The following is an 18,404-nucleotide window of genomic DNA, read 5'->3' on the forward strand; positions in this document are numbered from 1 at the left end:
AGCCGTATGACTGCTATCTGAGTTCTTCACACTGGTACTGGTTGTAGAGCACAAAGTGAGGGTTTGGTTGTCTTCAGGTCAAAAAGGAGAACTTGTTGACTTTAATGGGCTGTAGGTGCAGGAATGATGCTGAATCTGGGTTGGGCTAAAGAAACCAGATTTCCATGCAGGTTTTAGAGTCTGACTGAACGTCCTCTGATCAGCTCCAAGGAATGCCTGCACTTGGTTGCACTCATGGACACCAACATTTGGAGCTCTGTACAGCTCCACCCAACAATGTTGAGGAACTTTGTTCCTTTGCTGTATCTATCCAGTGTTTGGCTTGATGGAAGAAATCACAAATACATGTACATGACACAGAGGAATGGATGGTCTGAGACACTAACACTGATGTTGAGTCAGTGGCTGAACTCAGAAAAATGCTGATTCTTAAGCAGCCCAATCTCCTGTGGACAGACACCACTCCTCTCCGAATAGCTTTCCTCCTACTTAGTGAGGATGCATATTTCCTAACAGCCGAGCCATTGGCTTCACAAGCTGTGTCCCCTTTTAGCCGGGAGTGCTCTGCTCTCTTTTCAGGGTGATGCCTCCCACAGGGCATGGGACTTGTACTGGGAGAGACAGCCCTTTGGTCCAAGGCCAATTCCCTTTTTAAAATGAAAATCCATCTTCAATATCCAGTCAAGACCACAAACATAATTTTCAAGCCCAAAACTATAAAGAAAAAAACATTTACTGAAAATATTGTAGAATAATTTTCCAGGGCCTCTGTCCAGCTTATTATACTCTGAAAAGTGTCTGTTTTGGTGTTGCTGAATAAGTTAATGCATCATTGTGAAGTCTCATGTAATTTTGAGATACATATTGCATTATGATCTCAAAACAGTGACCATCACAAGGTCTGAGAAAGTGGTATTTGGTTGGGCCTCATCTCTTAAAACAAATGCAAACATGGCTTTTAATGGGAGCTGCTCACCTTTTGAAGGCCTGATAGATTTCATTCCTATGCTTCACTAAAAGGCCAGTCAGAAAAGATCAGAGATTTCTTGTTCTTCCCTGCAGCGGCAGAAACATTAAATCTGCTAATTACGTTTATAGTGAGCCAATATTCCTACATCTATTGTTAGAAGCCATAGCCAGTAGCGCAGAACTGGAGAAGCAAGTAGAAAGAAGAAATAAACAGGATCAACCAAAGGCTTTGCGAGGCCTCATGGATAATTCTTAATTCCTTTGAAAATCTTGCTTTTTTTTTTTTTTTTTTTTTTTTTTTTTTTTATTATTATTTATCCTATATTTTCTTTTTCATCCTCCTTCTGCACCTTGCCTTAGATTTGCTCCTTTGTCTCCTTCTGTTTCTTTCATTCTTGCTTTTATGTTTTCTTCCATGTCACCTACTACCTTTTTTTGACTGTCTCAGACCTGCTGGTTTCCTCTTGTGCAAATCCAATGTGCTTTGCTTTTTCCTCTTCCATACTACTTGCACATGAAAGTTTCCTTCCTTACATAAACCTCTGCATGAATACCTACTGAAACTCAAAAATATCAAAGATGCTCTATCTCACTGAAGGAGTCAATACAGTTACTGCCTTTGAACATCTCAGAACAAACCTACTGTGTGTATATTGTAGTTACTGTGTGAATAAAATAGTGTTTCTAGAAGAAAGCATAAGAGAAAAGGACTTATTTTCCTCAGCTTTTGCTGCATATAGCTTGAAACTCCTGCTCTGAACACAAATTGCCAGAATCTGGATTGTTTTATCCTAACCTTTATAGGTAATCCTGAAAGCCTACTTAATCAATTGAAGATCATAAAATATTAGACTTAATACTGCAAAGTGCTGCTTTATAATTCACATAACAAGCTCCTAAATAATTCAAATAGCAAACATATCCTGCTACTCAGAGATGGGAGGTTGTTTAGATCAGCCGGAGAATGTCAACACATGCCACATCTCATGGATCTACTGCATTTCAGGAACCCTATTAAGTTAATTGCTGGTTTCTGACAGCAGAGAGCATGCTGGGAGCAGGGTGATCTTTATTAGCCTTTCGGGCATTTGCAAACATCAGCCATTTTGCCCTTACTCATATATACCAGGCACAGCATGGAGAATGTAAATCAAATCACGAGACAAGCAATGGTGTTGGCACCACCTTTGCATTGGATTCATTTGTGAATTAAAATAAAGGTTTTAATGTCAATTGTTTGCCTGCTACAATTCATAATAAGGCCATATACATATATATTATAAAAGTCTAATAAGAACAATCAAGTAATTACATCATTTTGCACTGCATATGTAATGCACATAAAAAGGTAATCAAACTGTGGTGCCTCACACCTTAATGAAAGTACTTTGAAGGCTATAAATAGACAAGAAGCTTCAGAATAAATTCACAACACAGTATACTTTTCATTAGGTACCTGCCTTGTAGTACTGATGTGAACAGGTGCTCTTTGTTCTTATACATGCTTTAGACCAATGTTTTGATTTCTAAATACCCCAAACACGCTTTTGTTCAGCATTTTCATTCTCTGTCTCTGTCTTTTGGCTACCTACTGATTTCAAAGAGTTCTAGAAGAGAAAGAGGAGGGGCAATATGAAAGAGTCTCTCAAATTATATGAGATGAAGTTCTACCCCTCAATTCCAGGCCTGATCCAAACCCCCTTGAAGTCATTTAAGAGGTTTGAAGATACTTTTGTGGTCTTTGGCTGACACTTATAGCTTTATTAATTCTACATGTTATGGACCACCCATTTTTCAGCAGGTGTGGAAGTTTTAGCATAATCAATCTAGCTGAAGATCTGGATATTTGGATACAAATACAGAATGCAAAATAAAGGGAAGAGAAAATATTTAGCTCCATAAATCAGTAAATATTTCTATTATCATTAAAACGGTATCCTTTAATCACAGAATTGTCAATGCAGAGTTGCATTCAACTGTGTTGCAAATATGATGCAAAGCCAGAAATCAGCTAGTGTAAAAACTTAAAATAAAATAACTAACGAGTCAGTCCACTATAGGCATGAAGAAACATCTCTTTTTCCTCCTCTGGACTCATCACAGATTCACAGTCTAATTTTTGCAGAACTCCACAGAGCTTTGTATTTCATGGCTTATCTTTTCATTAGCCACAACAGCTCTGGCCAACGTTGTTGCACAAACACTACAAACACATTTCTCAGGCACAGCTGATATTCTTTGGAGTTGAAACTACACATCTGAGGTGTATGAAAAATTCTAAGTTGCATATGATAGCTCCCAAACTGACTTGCTTCGTTTAATTAAGTAATTTTAAGAGTGAGCGAATTGATCAAAACAAGTATGACTCCTCTTTTGCGTGCATGTATGAGTGTATATATACACATACATGTGAGCATGTGTTCTATATTGCTTTGAAAGATGCTAAGTGTGGAGACTATAACTGGCTAACTGAATTTTGCAGTTCTCTGAAGACAGACAGGACCGTTGCAAAGATAGGACCAGTACATTCTGCTGCTTCTGATACATTTGAAAGCAATGGTTTCACATCATGGCATAAGACAGACATGTTTTACCTCTCAATGCAGAATATAGAAATTTTGTGATACACACAAAGTCTTCTTGAACCCATGAATCCAATCATTATAAATAGGAATATAGAAGTGTTACTTGCTGCTGTATCATCAGGCATTGAATAAATGCAAAGGTGCAGGCATCCCAACAAGCTATATCCCAAATCCATTGGCACTTAATCTAACATATATTTTACTAATTGAAACCTTTTCCTGTGGAGACTGTAGTTGAAAGGTACTATAATGATGCACTATGTGTAAATATCTCTTTAAAAAAAAATCAAACAAACAAAATTCATCAAGTACATTCATGCCTCTGAGTAGGTACTTGAGAACTGAGCAGCAGATTTAAAGTTTATCCTGAAGAGCCTCTTTCAGGCACTGGGCATGTATGAAATGGGTAAAACATTTTATAAGCCCTCTTTAATAGGGAGTCAGTAAAGGGCTGAAAGCTGTGGCTTCCAGCCTGCTGACATTCAAAAGGTGGGTGACAAGGTAAAGTATTGCGTGTTCCCTTCTGTAGTTTCTTTATCCACTGTGGATAACATAAAAAATCAGTCTAGTACCATGCATGAGCTGCAGCCATGTTTGATGTTTCATGAAGGATTCAACCGTGCATACTTTGCTGGAGGAAAAATGTGTGCTATTTATCACATCGGCTGTCTCTTTTCCAGGGCTGCCAACAATAACGTTATGCAGCGTTACAGAGCAACATGACAGATCGCTGGGTCTCGTGCCAGTAAGCGATCTCTGATAGCGCTGAGAACTAAATATAAAATCAGGAGCTGGAGAGGTGCAGAAATTATGAATCGTTTGGACTGCTTCATGGTTTACTAGAAAGTAGAGAACTCTGAAATGTCGGCTTTAAGAAAACTTGGACTGCAGAATCTAAAATATTAGGCACCCAGCAGAGGTTTTATACAGTAGTTTCCCCTAATCTCAAAAACATCTGTTCATTTTTAAAAGTAAATCTGTACACAGTTTACATTTCAGGGAGGGTCAGATTCCATTCTCCAATTTCCTTTTTGTGTGTGTGTGTGTGTGTATCATTTATTGTATTTGCAATCAGTGTGGTTTTTATCCCTGCTTTTTCCTCCTAGTGTTGCCTATCCCCTTGAAATAAAGCTGGATCATTTTCCAATCAAGTCATGTTTGAATGAAAATCATTCCACAAGTGTCAGCATGTGATATTCCCCTCTTTGTGTAAAATTAGGAACACCCCGAGCAATGAAAAAAAAAAAAAAAAGAAAAGAAAAGAAAAAAAAGCCACAGCAAAAACCCCCCAAACCTTCTGGAGACAGAGAAGGGATTTTCCTTGTACTCAGAAGTAGCAGGACTTCCAGGGCATATCACCAATTGATTACCCATTCAGCGTATTTTGTTTCCTTTCATAGCACAAATAAGATTTATGACAATTTAGAGCTGAGATGAAGTTTTGAAGCTTCATTTGATTTTTCATCTTCAAAGAAAGAAGGCCTCCAGAACAGAGGCACTGGGCTCTTACGACATAGAATTGATTTTTCTGGAGGCAGTGCTGCCTTTCACTGCCTTGACTGGAGGCCCTTTTTCTAGGAAAGCCTTCCCAGTAATTCAAGGGCTGGCAGTAAGCACAAGGAGATGTTCCTTCCTAAGTTTCTTTCTTTTCTCTAAACCATTGGTGCTGGTGTCCAGATTGCCCAAGGCACCAAGGATTTGTTTTTGAGCAAATTCTCAAAGCAGCCAGTCTGGTTGCATGATAGCTATAAGGTTGGCTCAGCCAGTTTCAGTTTAAGCTGCAACAAACAAACAATAAAAAAAGCAGGACAATCACAATCTGCTGATGATCAAAATACCTTTTCCTCACAGTAACACGGCAGCTCAACAAAGCAGAGAGAAAAGCACAACCTGTTTACACAAGCTTTCTGTGCTGAGAGCACTTGGTGAGTGATGCTGCAGAATTACTGCCAGTCCAGGTACCCAGACCCCGCAGGCAGTGCTGGAGAGGATCCCAGGTATGTCGGGAAATGAGCAGAAACCAGATCTTTGCATGAGAAGTCACTTAATTAGTTTATTTGTTTTCAGATTATTCTTTATTGCTACTTTCTGGTGAGTCAGTTATCATGGAAGCTAATGTTTTCCTGAAGAATCAGAGGTAATTTTGAATAGCAAGACAGAACCTTCAACTAGATTGCTCTGTGCATCTGGTGTTGAGAGCTGACCTGTCCTGTTAAGTAAACATTGTTGAATTATGGTTCGTAATGACATTTGTGGCTTTATTTCTTTTTACAAATTATAGTAATCTTGCCTGGAGCTCATCAGCTTCTGAATCACCATGGCTAGATCCGAGTCTACTAGAGTGGATCACGCCCTTTGGGCCTGGTGCAGTCGGACATGGTTGATTTTAGTTGTCATTGCTATGTTTGGCTCTACAAGCCAAGTGTGTGTCTATGTAAGGACACTGAAAGTCAGCTGAGACTGACTTTGCAGTTCAAAGGCAAAGTCCCTTGACCATTATGGGAACAAGTCTTATCGAGCACTTCCCTTCTCGCTGTCAGCCTGTGGGTCCCAGTAGATGTGAATCCATGTTTGTTGCAGCTGGACGTTGACAAATGTGTAAGACGTTGTATCTGATAGCAAGGAGATGTACAAGTAAGTATAATCTTCTCACTCCTGGCATTTCTAACCACTTTGTCTTTCTTGTTCTTCCAGCCGCCTTCTTGTTAAGCAATATGAGGCAAAGGACAGAGCTTGTAAATATTTGCCTGCAGGAACTTTAGAGATGTAGGGACAAATGATAAGAATGCTCAGTCTTTAGGGAAAGGCCTGAGGTCCTTCAGGACATTAATGTTTATCCCCAGAAGCTTTTTGGAGACAGGACAAAAATATTTGTCAGTATTGAATGAATCAAATAGTGCAAAACACTCCAGAAAAATAGGTCTTTTATCTGCTTTTTACCTGAAGAGAAGGAAGGGACACCCAAGGGAAATGACTAGTTAGTTGGTTATTTATTTATTTATTTAATCTAAACTTTGATCCAGCTCAAAGGCCATGGTGAATGACTGCAGTAAAATGGATGATCTTTTGTGTTTCATGTGGCAGTTGTGATGCCTGGTGGGAAATGTAGAGGTTTAGAGTTCTCTACTAGCTCCAGGAGGATGAAATAATTTTCTGTATTGCAGATTTGATCAGGCTGACTGTGAGGAACCACAACACTGGCAACCAGGAATTGGCAATTCAGAGAAAAAAAAATATATATATATATCAAGTGATCTTTTTTGTTGTTCTGCTGATAGGACTATTGCATATTTCAGAGCAGATAACTAATTACTTCATGCAAGAAGATATTTTCAGTGATAAACCTTTTAGTATGTTGGTGGACACATACATGACACGGAGTCAAAAGAACATATCCTGGTTGTCGTTTATATTATTTCTGTGGATTGAATGTATCTATCAAGATCATGAGACTGAAAAGCAAAATACAGGCACAATCCTGAATCCTGAAAATGTCTTTTCTTGTTTATATTCAGAGCATTCAGATTGGTATAGTACTGGATAATATTTTAAGATTAAAAAAATAATAATAATCCTGTAAAGAAAAACAGGGTCTTGTCTAATGATGAAATTTTCCTTGGGCAAAGATAATTTTAGGAGAAATGTCTTCATGAAAGAATTTAGATGAAATATTTCTACTTACAGTTATCAAACCCTTGTTGTGGACATACAGTATGGTCAATGGAAAGAAAAAAAGAAAGGAAAAAAAAAAGTGGCAATTATCTAAATGCAAGCAAGAAAATACGACTTTTAAAAATGCTTCTTAATTTGAAACTTCTATTTTTGTGTGTGTTTTGGTAGGCTGATAATGAGAGATCTGGATTAAGACAGGTTTTGCAAAATCAAACCTAGATTAGAAAGGTTGATGAGACCAATGTAAAACCATCTCAGTTTGCTCAAAACTTTTATCTGTTTCCCTCTTCAACTCTAAACTTTCGTGGATGAGATAAAATAGAAACTGAATCCAAACAAGCCGGTTTTGCAAAAGCTCCTCAGCTCTCCTCTAAAAATAAGATTAAAGAAATCCTCTAGGCTGCTGGAGATGACTTTATCTTGTTACATTGCAAACCTCATTCCCTTACTTTAAATCTTCTTCTCTCTTACTAAAGATAACTAATATGGATGCTGAGAACCATTGTATTCTGTTGACATCTTTAAACATAAAGCAAGCTATCAATATCTGGCTTTTGAGGGGTCTCTCTACTACTATTCTCAAGTACAAAAGTTTATAGTCATATCATTATGAGAAAGACACATTTCTACACATGCTAATGGAATTTACTTTTGTGAATCTTATTGAGGAACCTGGGACACCGAGGATGTTATTGTAGTATGACTTACGCTGGTGTAACACCCCTGACTTCAGCAGAATTATGTGTGATTTACTCTGTGCTATCCTAGAATAGACATGAGTCCTGTGCCATTGTGATAGGAAAAAAAATGGACACAAAATTCTGTGTATCTATTTAAGATCATTTATTCTAAAGAGATATGTCACTTGTCACAAATGTGACAAAAAAAATATTTTACAATGTGATTTTTCTGGAGCCATATTAAACTTTACTTGAGATGAACTTAGTGTGGCACATCTAGACATTTGTCTGGACGTGTCCTGCATATTTTTCACAGGAATTCTTGTTTTTAAAATAGTAGTAATGCTAGCAGTTTGCATAGAGCTGTCAATATGCAGGATTTGTGGCAGAGAAGTATTTGGGAAGAGGAAGGAGGAGGCATATTCTTTTCTCTAGATTTGTAAATACTTGAGATGAGATTCTGGCTCAGTGTCCCTTCTCCAGCAAGAACCTATTGAAAACATTGACTGACACAATAGTTTAATAAGGATCAACTAAAATTACCTAGCTCTCCCAGTATTTTCCTTGGTGATGTTTTTCTTCACTTTTATTTAGCATGGTGTGATGAGTCCATTTCACTATCTGACACCCCATGGGCCAAGTGCATCCGTGTTGTAACAAGATCTCTCACATTTAGAGAATTACTTGGGGATGAATGTGGTCTCTTGTGTTTGAAATAAGTATAATACAGACACTAAACTGTGGATTATCATTTCCTAGTGGGAGATCTGTGTCTTGTGATGAGATTAAGAGGATGCAGCTGTGAATGGGACCAGTTTGGCTATATTGCCCTAAAAATTTAACTAGAGTAACTTTGGGTTGTGAAAGACTGGCTATGTGCTGTGTTCAAGAATAAGCTCCCACATAAAATCCTCGCAAAGCATGTGCAAAGCTCCTTTGTGGTAAAACAGAGCTGTTTTGACTAGCCATATATGTTTCCTGTGTAAATCCGCCACATCCTGGTCTATAGCTCACTTGCATATCAAGTTTTCATGTGAGTCAGATTCCCAAGGCATCTTTGCAGAATAATAAAGTCATACATGACCGTGTAAACGATACCCCTGAAAAAGCCCCTTAGTCTTCTTTTCAAAGTTATTTCCAAAACCAGATTTACACATTCCATTTTCAAAAGCTGCTCAGATAATTGCCAAAACAAGAACGCTCCGCTACACTCATCTCTAATTAGTAAAATCTGACTTTTGTCTTCCTGTGACAATAGCTTTGTGTGTCTCTGAGAAAAGGGGAGATTTATAGGATATTGGTGATATTTATTTTGAGATGACATTTTTTTCATCACTGTAATGTAACAGAATTAAAGGCGGTATTTCTGTTCATTTAAGTCGTAATTTGTGCATTTCTTTTATCATTACAATCCCAGAGAATGTGGAAGATACAAAATCAGTATAACACATTAGCAATAGATAATGCAGTCTAAATAAACATAATAAGCTTTCCTATATGTCTCTAGACCAAACCTTATCTAAAAATACCCTAATGAAGCTGAACCATCCAATTACTCGTTTCTTGGAGGAACCCCTTATTAATGACATTGCAGTGAGGGAAAAACATTAATTATTGGACACAGTGGGATCTTTTACATTCTGTCTAGTCTGGACAGCACCAATTAATACAACAATAATTATCAGCTACCATGGCAGGTTCGCTGAGCAGAGCTCCTATCTGCTGATTGGGTGGGGAATGTGGGACAGCTCTTGGGGTGCGCGGATTTCACATACTTAGGCCTCTTTTATTTTTTCCATTGCTATGTGAAAACTGAGTCCTGCAGATATTAAAGCAGGTGGATTGCTGTATTCAGGCAGGGGCTGCTCCTGTGAGAAGGAAAGCACAGGTACCATCATGTGAGAAATGCCATTTTCTTCTCCATCGCACACCCACCTGCTGTCTGACTTTCTGTCATTTGAGATTTAACATGATCGCTCAGTTGATAAGGTGAGTATGACAGTGCAGGCTTTTAAAGCTGTCTGTTTGCTTGCTCTCCTGTCCGCTCTCCAGCTACCTTAAAATGACAGTTTACAAATGCAGAAGCAAATGTTGACATGATTTATTGCCAGCACTATTGCTACAGTCTTGAAGGTGGAATACCTATTCTTGATCAAATGTGACCTGAGGCAAGCACCAAGTATGGGAAACTTTGTCTCTAAGGGTTCAAGTCTGCAAAAGTTGTAAGCGAATGACGAGAGGAGGAACAATGGAAAGTGTTAGACAACCTGAATAACAGGCGTTACTACTCCTCTGCCTATAATAATAATAATTCACCTTTTATCCATTGAAGATAAAAGGACACAATGTGGGAAAATTAAGCTGTATAGACATCTTGGGGATATCTCATCTGAGATCACATACCACTTCTTTCTTGTGGTTATCATGATTTTATCAGAGGCACTTTGAAGTCTATATAGCCTTATATCTCAGTTATCTACATTTCATCCTGTATGTATTTATTGCAGATGGGCCTAAGCTGCTAAATTCAGATCCAAATCCAGATTCTGATTTTGAACTCCCTAAGGTCCGTAGCTAGCTTGAAGCTAGGGCTTTGGTTTGGAATCATCTCTATTTATGGGTAAGAAAAAGGGGCTTAATATATGCTCTCCCAGACTACATAGCTCTATATATGTGCACACCAAGGTACTCTCTCACTCATGCATAAATCCAGGGAAAACAGAACATGGCTATGTAATTAAAAGCTGCCTACACTGTTATTCGTATTTTAAAGAGGGATGAATTTATAAATGAGCCGTAGCTTTGACATTTCTTGATTTGTGAGTGCTGTGCTGTACAACCCTAACAAGCTTTAAACATGCTTTAAATCTGGGACTCCAGTGTAGACATCCCCAGCTCACCCTTGTGCACAGGTAAATGTGATGGACAAGCAGTATATTTTGAAAATCTTAGTGCACCGGAGTCTGTGTTCCTGTGTTACCTGTAGCCCTTGACTCCAGCAGCAAGCAAGTGATGCCACAGATGTAAATAGGGTTATAAAAAAACAGGCTGCCACTTTATTTAAAACTCAAGAGGGATTCCCGGGAGGAATTGGTGTCCCATTCACAGGGAGAGGACACCAAAGAGGTGCACCAGAAACAAACTTCCCTTGTTCTGAGACAAGGCTGTGTAGGATAAGCAAGCCCTCTGCATCTGAGGGGAACCAGAAGTGCTGCTACCTTTTGCATAATACTGATGTGCTAATTAGGGCACTGATATCCTCAGAGGGCAAGCTCGAATCTGATGATATGTACAAAACACACACTCTCTCTCTCACACACACACAGAAGCAAAGCAGAATGAGACAGGCAGTGCAAGCAGAAATCAAGAGAAAAACAGCAACAGAAATAGCATAAAAAATGCACGTCCAAGAGATCGGGTGGCATTCCTTTGTCAGCAAGCTGGCTGGCTATACAGAGGCACTCTTCCATCCAAACATTTCCATTTGTTTGGCAACTCCAGTGTGCTGCACAGGGACAGTCCAGACTTGCTGTGTCTTTTTGTTCTTCTCCATACACTTGATTGAATGATAACATATTAAGCATGCAATAGCTCTCAGAAAGGCTTTACAGTGGTATCAGGATGTTATCAGTGGCAGTTGTTCTGTGATTTGAAGCATTTTGTACTAGCATCTCTTTTCCCCACTCTTCTGTATCACTTGGGCTTCCTAAACCTAACAAGGTGATAAAATGCTCTCCACTAGGGATAATCCATTTTCCCAATATAACTTAATTCCTTAAAGCTTCACATCTGGAAGAGACTTCCAGAAACTACATCTCAGCACCAGGGAGCTGGCATTTCCAGCTCTGAAATACCATTCCTTGAAAATAAAAACCCTTTGTCTGGCTAAACACATATTGTGTCTGGAAATGTTGAGGAAAAGGCATTTCCACATCAAATGTTTATTTATGATTATAAATATCCTGCTAAAATTAATGAGTGCAAAGAAAATGATACTGAAACTAGATAGGCATTATTATACTCTAGACCCAAATAGGTATTTCTTCCTTCCATAAAACCTTTTAATTTAGCATTGTAAGTATGATGTAACACTTCTGTTTGCAATAAATTGTAAGAAATGTCAGTTTTTAAATGATCGTCAAGTCTTGTTGCAACACATTTCATCATCTGCAAAATAAAGGAAAGCCACAGAGAGACAGTCAGTTTTTCAGGAAATCTTAAAAAATAAAAATGAAAAAAATCATCAGTAGCATCTCCCCACAGTTACACTAAGGCTCTGTAAAACTTTCTTTCACTTGTCAGATTATGGAGAAACAAGTGACTGAGGGGCAGTCTCTTAAAATCACGTACTTTACTAGCACTCAGGGCAATCCTTAATTTGCAGAAGCCATTCACCATCCTCAGTGTAAAATGTGCTTCTTTCTCCCCCATCACAATGCCAATGTTCCTCAGGCTTTTTAGTCCAAACCTTGCTTTAATCCATGAAGGACATCGTTCTCCAGAAGGCAGGGGGAGGAGAAGGAGAAAGGAAGGATCAGAGGGGAAGCAGAACAAGAACAAGATGAAGGGAGGGAGCTGTGTCATACCTCATTTGCTGGTCATAGGGCACCAGAGGTTGAGAAGCATTAATAGAAGTTATCCCTCAGCACATGAAGGCTGTAAAAACTATAAAAAGAGTGTGTCAGGGACACTGTTTAGTAGCATCATCACCATGGGATGATTTAACACTGTGGGATTTCTTAGTGCATATTCTGCCAGCACCATTAGCCTGCCATGCCAAGATAATGAAGATAACCCACGTTCACATACTTTTCTTTGGTCCACAGTTAGAAATTAGATTCCTTGACAGTCCGGAAATGTTGTTCTGATAAGCATCCACATATTTTTAATTCTCTTCCTTTGATCTCCCAAGCAATCCAACCATTTCCCAAAGATCCCCCTTCAGACCTCTAGCTCCCACACAACTGTTATTTTCAGCAATCTATAACAAAAAAAAAAAAAAAAAAAAAAAAAAAAGCTCCTACATGGATTAAATCGAGTGTAATCTAGAAACTGAATAAAATCCTAGAGAATCATTTAAAATTGGAGAAGAGAAAGTTGTAATCAAATCTTCTCTAAAAAGTGAAAATGGACTGATGTAAATTTTTTAATGAAGAAGTCTATTCTTTGTATAATATTAAGCTTTTTAGTTTCTAGACTATTCATTTACATCAGATATCTAGTGACCTGTCTCTTGGCTGACACACTGGCTTCATTAGCAACTCTGAAGCAGAGGTAGCTCAGAGAGAAACCAACTTACAGCAAAAACGGACTCTGAGGCAGGGACAGAAGTGAAGAAATTGGCTTCATCCAGTTCACCACAACTATTTTTTAAGACTCAAAACACAAAAGAGTTTTTATTCTCTTAAAGAGAAATATTTTCATTAAAGCTGAAATGTACTGAAAAGACCATCAAACATAACATTAACTTAATTGGTGACAAAATCTAACTCAAAATTTCCTGATTTTTATTCGTCTAATTTTAGTAATGAGCCACAGTATAAACAACAGCACCAATTAATTTGTTTTCTTTTAAGAAGTCTCATGCTGTACCTAAAAGACTGTTGTTCTGTCTAGTTAAACACTCATGCATTAAAATGCTAATAATTAAACTGTTACGACTGACTAATGAACTCTGCCAACTATAAATGATGGTCTTGTTAGATTCACTGCACAGCAAGGCTTCCTTTGTACTGAAAAAGTTAAAGGTTAAAGAGCTCTTGAAAACAGCGAGCAGCATCTAGAAGCAATTACATTTTTTTTTCCTGGAAACTAATAGTTGTACAATAATGTTTCAATTCGCACTCAAAAAAAAAAAAAAATTACTATGAGCTCCATTCATCAGAGCAAATCTGTAGCTTTCTACACCATGGCAGGTTGTTAATTTGACTTCTGCATCCAACATACTCAGCCTATAATCTAGTGTTTTGTAGAACCTTTTAGTGGTCCTGCTCATGGAAACCAAAAGGGCAAAGACTCAAGCTTGACTCACGATACCTGTTGAGTAGCACTCATATCAGAAAAACGCTATGAGACTGAATGTCAGAAGGCTCATATGGCAGATTTACTTGGATATAGTGTTCGTTCATTAGCTGTCCCTGTGCATTGACTTCCATACCATGCAGTCTCTGGTAAATGAAGTAGACAGAGCTGAAACTTGAACATTATGCCTGTAAGGAAGCATCTGTGGTTATGGCTCCGTTCCTTGACATATACTGCCCAGCTGAGAAGATGTGGGATTCCAGTGTAATCACTCAACAAAATAGTGTCTCAGAATCAGGACTTTCCTACATGTCCCCAGAAATTAAATAGGATTCTCAATTATTTCTCTCTTTTACAAATTGCTTGATCTCAGATTAATCATTAGAAAAGAATTTCTCTGAATCTTAGATGAAATATGTCTAGTGGTGAATGAAGCTAATGAGATATAATTGAGCATCTACAGAAGTGCTAAAATTCAGAAAAGTAAATGATTTTTTCCTGTCTAAATTGGGGCTTATATTCATCCATCAATTTTATATCTACACTTTATTATTAATTTGCCTCTGCACTGAAGAGAAGCTACTTCAGACCAATGGTAACTACCTGCCTAGCCACATTATACAAGATCTCTGGAAGAGATTTAAACATGTCTGTCTGAATGGAGTGAATACCATCACCAGAGCAGTTCTGACCTTTGGCTGAGGAACAGCAGGCATCAGTCAAGGGCAGCAACTGTGTGGTATCTCTGCTGACATTTTCTCTTTGTGGTGGGCCTGATAGACAACTGCTCTTCTTGTTGGTCTTCCCAGGGGCGACCCTGTTCATTGCTGAAGTTGCATAAGGATCTGACTGGATTTACAGTCCTACTATTGGATTTTCAACAGAAAAATATGTCAAGAGACATAAAGCAGGTGTAAAGGAAGAATGTCCTTGTTCTTTGATTTTTTAAATTCACATGGTTCATTTACTCAAACGACCCATTTAAGTCACTTTTGAAGGTGTGCTAAGAACACGTAGGCCTGACTCTTAGACCTACACTTAGACAGATTGCACTGAGCTTCATGAGTGATCTCGAAACCAAGTCTTCCCAAAGGAAAATATCTTCATGTGTGATATTTGAAAACAGTTCTGGTCAGGAGTTGTAGAGCTTGCTCCTGGTCATGGACAGCCTGGGGCTGTAATGAGTTCAGACACAGACAGACAAGCTCTTGGAGCCATTAACAAAGCTTTCAGCTTCTTGTTTTGCACATCCAGAGTGACAGCAAGTGCACCTGCAGAGTTCAGATGACATCTCTGCAAGATGACTATTGCCAAACCTCTTTTTTTTTTTTTTTTTTTTTCATTTGGATAGCCATGTCTCCTGAAACAAACATACTTGTCATATTACAGGTGTCAAAATTCTGAAGATCTGCCTGATTTGATGGTGTATGTCCTAAAACTACACTCCTAATACCAATCCAAAAACAAAGTCTTTGGCACTCTTGTTTTTTCACTGTTAAACTTACAATACTGGTACAAAACAGGCACACAACAGATGATTGTGAAAGGGCTATTGGTATGAATTATCTTAGGAACTGGCTGCTCAGATTTGGAAAAGAATCTTGTGAATTTGGCTCTTTTTCGTGCAATGCTGAAAGTCATTAGGAACACAGACACTGATTTTCTAATCAGAAGATATTCACAGCATCATCCTTTTGACACTTAGAGAAACCCTCACTTGGAATATATGGCATGCCTGAAGGACAACCCTCTCACCTCTTATTTTCATATCTGCAGCTATTTCAACACTGTGGTTTGGGATACACAGTACACTTAACAAATTACGTTAAATTAAGGGTCTTTCCCCATCATGTTTGTAGCTGACAGGAGATAGGAAACACATAGAATCTATTTGGTCAGCATCTTATCATGAGATTTCTAGTGCAGTGTTCGAAGTCCAATGAGCAGAATAATTTGGATTTCCCTTATTATACAATTGTAGGGCTAAGACAGGCCTCTGAAAGGCAGCTCAGCAAACAACATCTTTTGAGCTCTTCCCTGATCTTTGCTGCTGGCAACTTGAAATGAACAATAGTGTAGTGAGGACCTCAGTGTGGATATTAAACCAAAAAAAGATCCTGTAAACATTAAAGCCACTGAATAAAAGAGAAATTACCAAAATAGAAATTCACAGGAACGCACTGGTTTTGAAAACTGACTTGATTGATGTTGGGCTAGTTATTGCTTAGGAGAGAAAATTGGCAAAAAAAAAAAAAAAAAAAAAAAAAGAGTAGAAAGAAAAAGAAGGTTTAATGATAAAAATGTATTATATGAGAGAGGAGGTAGTAAACACAAAGAATGCTTGCAGGGAAAATTATGTCAGCCATGGCTGTCTGAGACCTTGTGTGGTGGCATGATGAAGAAGAGATAATACTTCTACATGCAGATAGCTACAGTATAAAATATATTTCACTCCTTTACATTGTCCAGCTTCCTTAGAATTCCTGTTTTTGATATCTAACATGAAAACAGATACATCAGCTAGGATATATTTCATAAATGCAACAACAGTAAAAAGAACCAACTTTTATCAAAAAAATAAAAAGAGTATTATAAGTACCAGGGAAAAGTTTTGTGAATCCAAGCTATCTTTTCAAACACTCAGACCACCCCTAAAATAGCAGCTACAGTTCACAGGGGCCAGAGCTACACAAATTCCAGCTCTCCCTATGTGGTAAGTCTAATACTTTCTTTTCTTATGCTTTAAGGACTTCAAATAGGGTTTGTGCATTTGACTCCTTTTATCTCTTTCATAGAGTTCTCTCTGCTTTTAAATCCCTAAGTATCTCTGTCCTCCCCCTGCCATTCCTTAACAGATCCAGGACAGCACAAATAATGCCTCTTGGCTTTGAACACATCATGGCAAATTTCACTGACAGAGGAAAGATGTATGAGCAGTTATCTGGGATAGTTTTACACCAATCCATCTATTGTACGCTATGTTCACAATCTTGGGCTGGAATGAATTTCAGGCAAAGTGCATCCCTCGCAGACCACTTAAAAACAGAATAGGTTCTGTCTGAAGGCCCAGTTCTATCTGATGCTAAGCACCTTACAGCAGCAGGACCTCGCCGAGAAATATTTTCCTTAAACTTCTTCAGTGCTGCATAGGGCTTTGTCTCTTGACAATGAAAAGATGACAGGAAGATGGTAAAAGTTTAGTTGCCTAAAATCCTAAACAATTCTAGGAAAAAAAAAAATGATCCCATCTGCCTGAGAGGATACCAAGTCAATATGCAAAAATGATGAAGGAAAAATCTAAAGGAAGAAAAAAACAAAACCAAAACTAAAACCGACCACTTGCCACTCACAGCTTCTTGAAATCATGACCCTGCAGGTTTCTCTGGTGCTTCTACTTTCAGGATATATATGCAGTGTTTTTGGAAGACAGTATGTGAAAGGACTCACCTGAATAAAGCTGAAGAATTTCCAATTGCATCTGCAGGACTGGAGCTTTTGTAAGATATTAATGACAGAGGCTTGGATTTCTTCTGTACTGTGCCTGTCATTCTTTTGAGCATGGTATAAAACAAGAGCAAATCATTACAATTCCAGGATGAAAATCCCATCATTTGCATTTTCTAGGTATTGTTTAATCAGTGCATCAAGAGGTAGGCTATTTGGTGTCTCCATCATACTCTGCTTAAATACTTTGACATAAATTTTAGCCTTTGTTGAGAAAAACAATGCTTATAGAAAAACAGAGACAATGCTGTGATCGTATTACAATTCTGAATGCAGAAATTTTATGTTTCATCTAAGATGTAATTGCATCATGTGAAAAGTTGAGCTGTAAAAAAAATAGGAAATGCTTGCAGTTTAAACTGTAAAACATTTCAAAAGTAAAGCATATTTTTGCAAACATTTTTGTACCAATTTATTTTTAAGCATCCAGATCACTGGCAGAGAAAACAGAGCTCATGTAATAAGGGATTGCTATAAGTAGATTTAATATACTCTAGCATTTAAATATTCTTGTTGATCGTGAAAGATTAAATGATCTTTGGTTTAAATCCTAATGTTGAAAACAGAAATTTTATTTTTCTTGAATGTGGCAAATAAGTTTGAACCAAAATGTAAATGCTTAACAGACTCTGTGCATGTGTGCACGCATGCGTGTGATGAAGGGATGGGGCATTTTCCCCAAAGCTTCAATTTCAACTTATTTGTTATCATTGTTCATTAACTGTGTGGTTGACCTAAGATGAGCCTGAAGGATTACAGAATATTTGTCTAACTATTTAACAGAAGCTTATAAAATAATAGTATTCATTAAACACCTCAGGTTTTCCTCCCACTGCACTGAAAACATACAAGGACTGGATGAGATGAACACAGGCACAATCGTGAGTCAGATGTGACAGATCAGCTTGGTTTAAATAGGTAACCCAGTCCCCAGTGTAACTATATTAAAGGCAGTTTTTGAGAAACCACTGTC

Source organism: Anas platyrhynchos, chromosome 6 (assembly GCF_047663525.1).
Source record: "Anas platyrhynchos isolate ZD024472 breed Pekin duck chromosome 6, IASCAAS_PekinDuck_T2T, whole genome shotgun sequence".
NCBI lineage: Eukaryota > Metazoa > Chordata > Aves > Anseriformes > Anatidae > Anas > Anas platyrhynchos.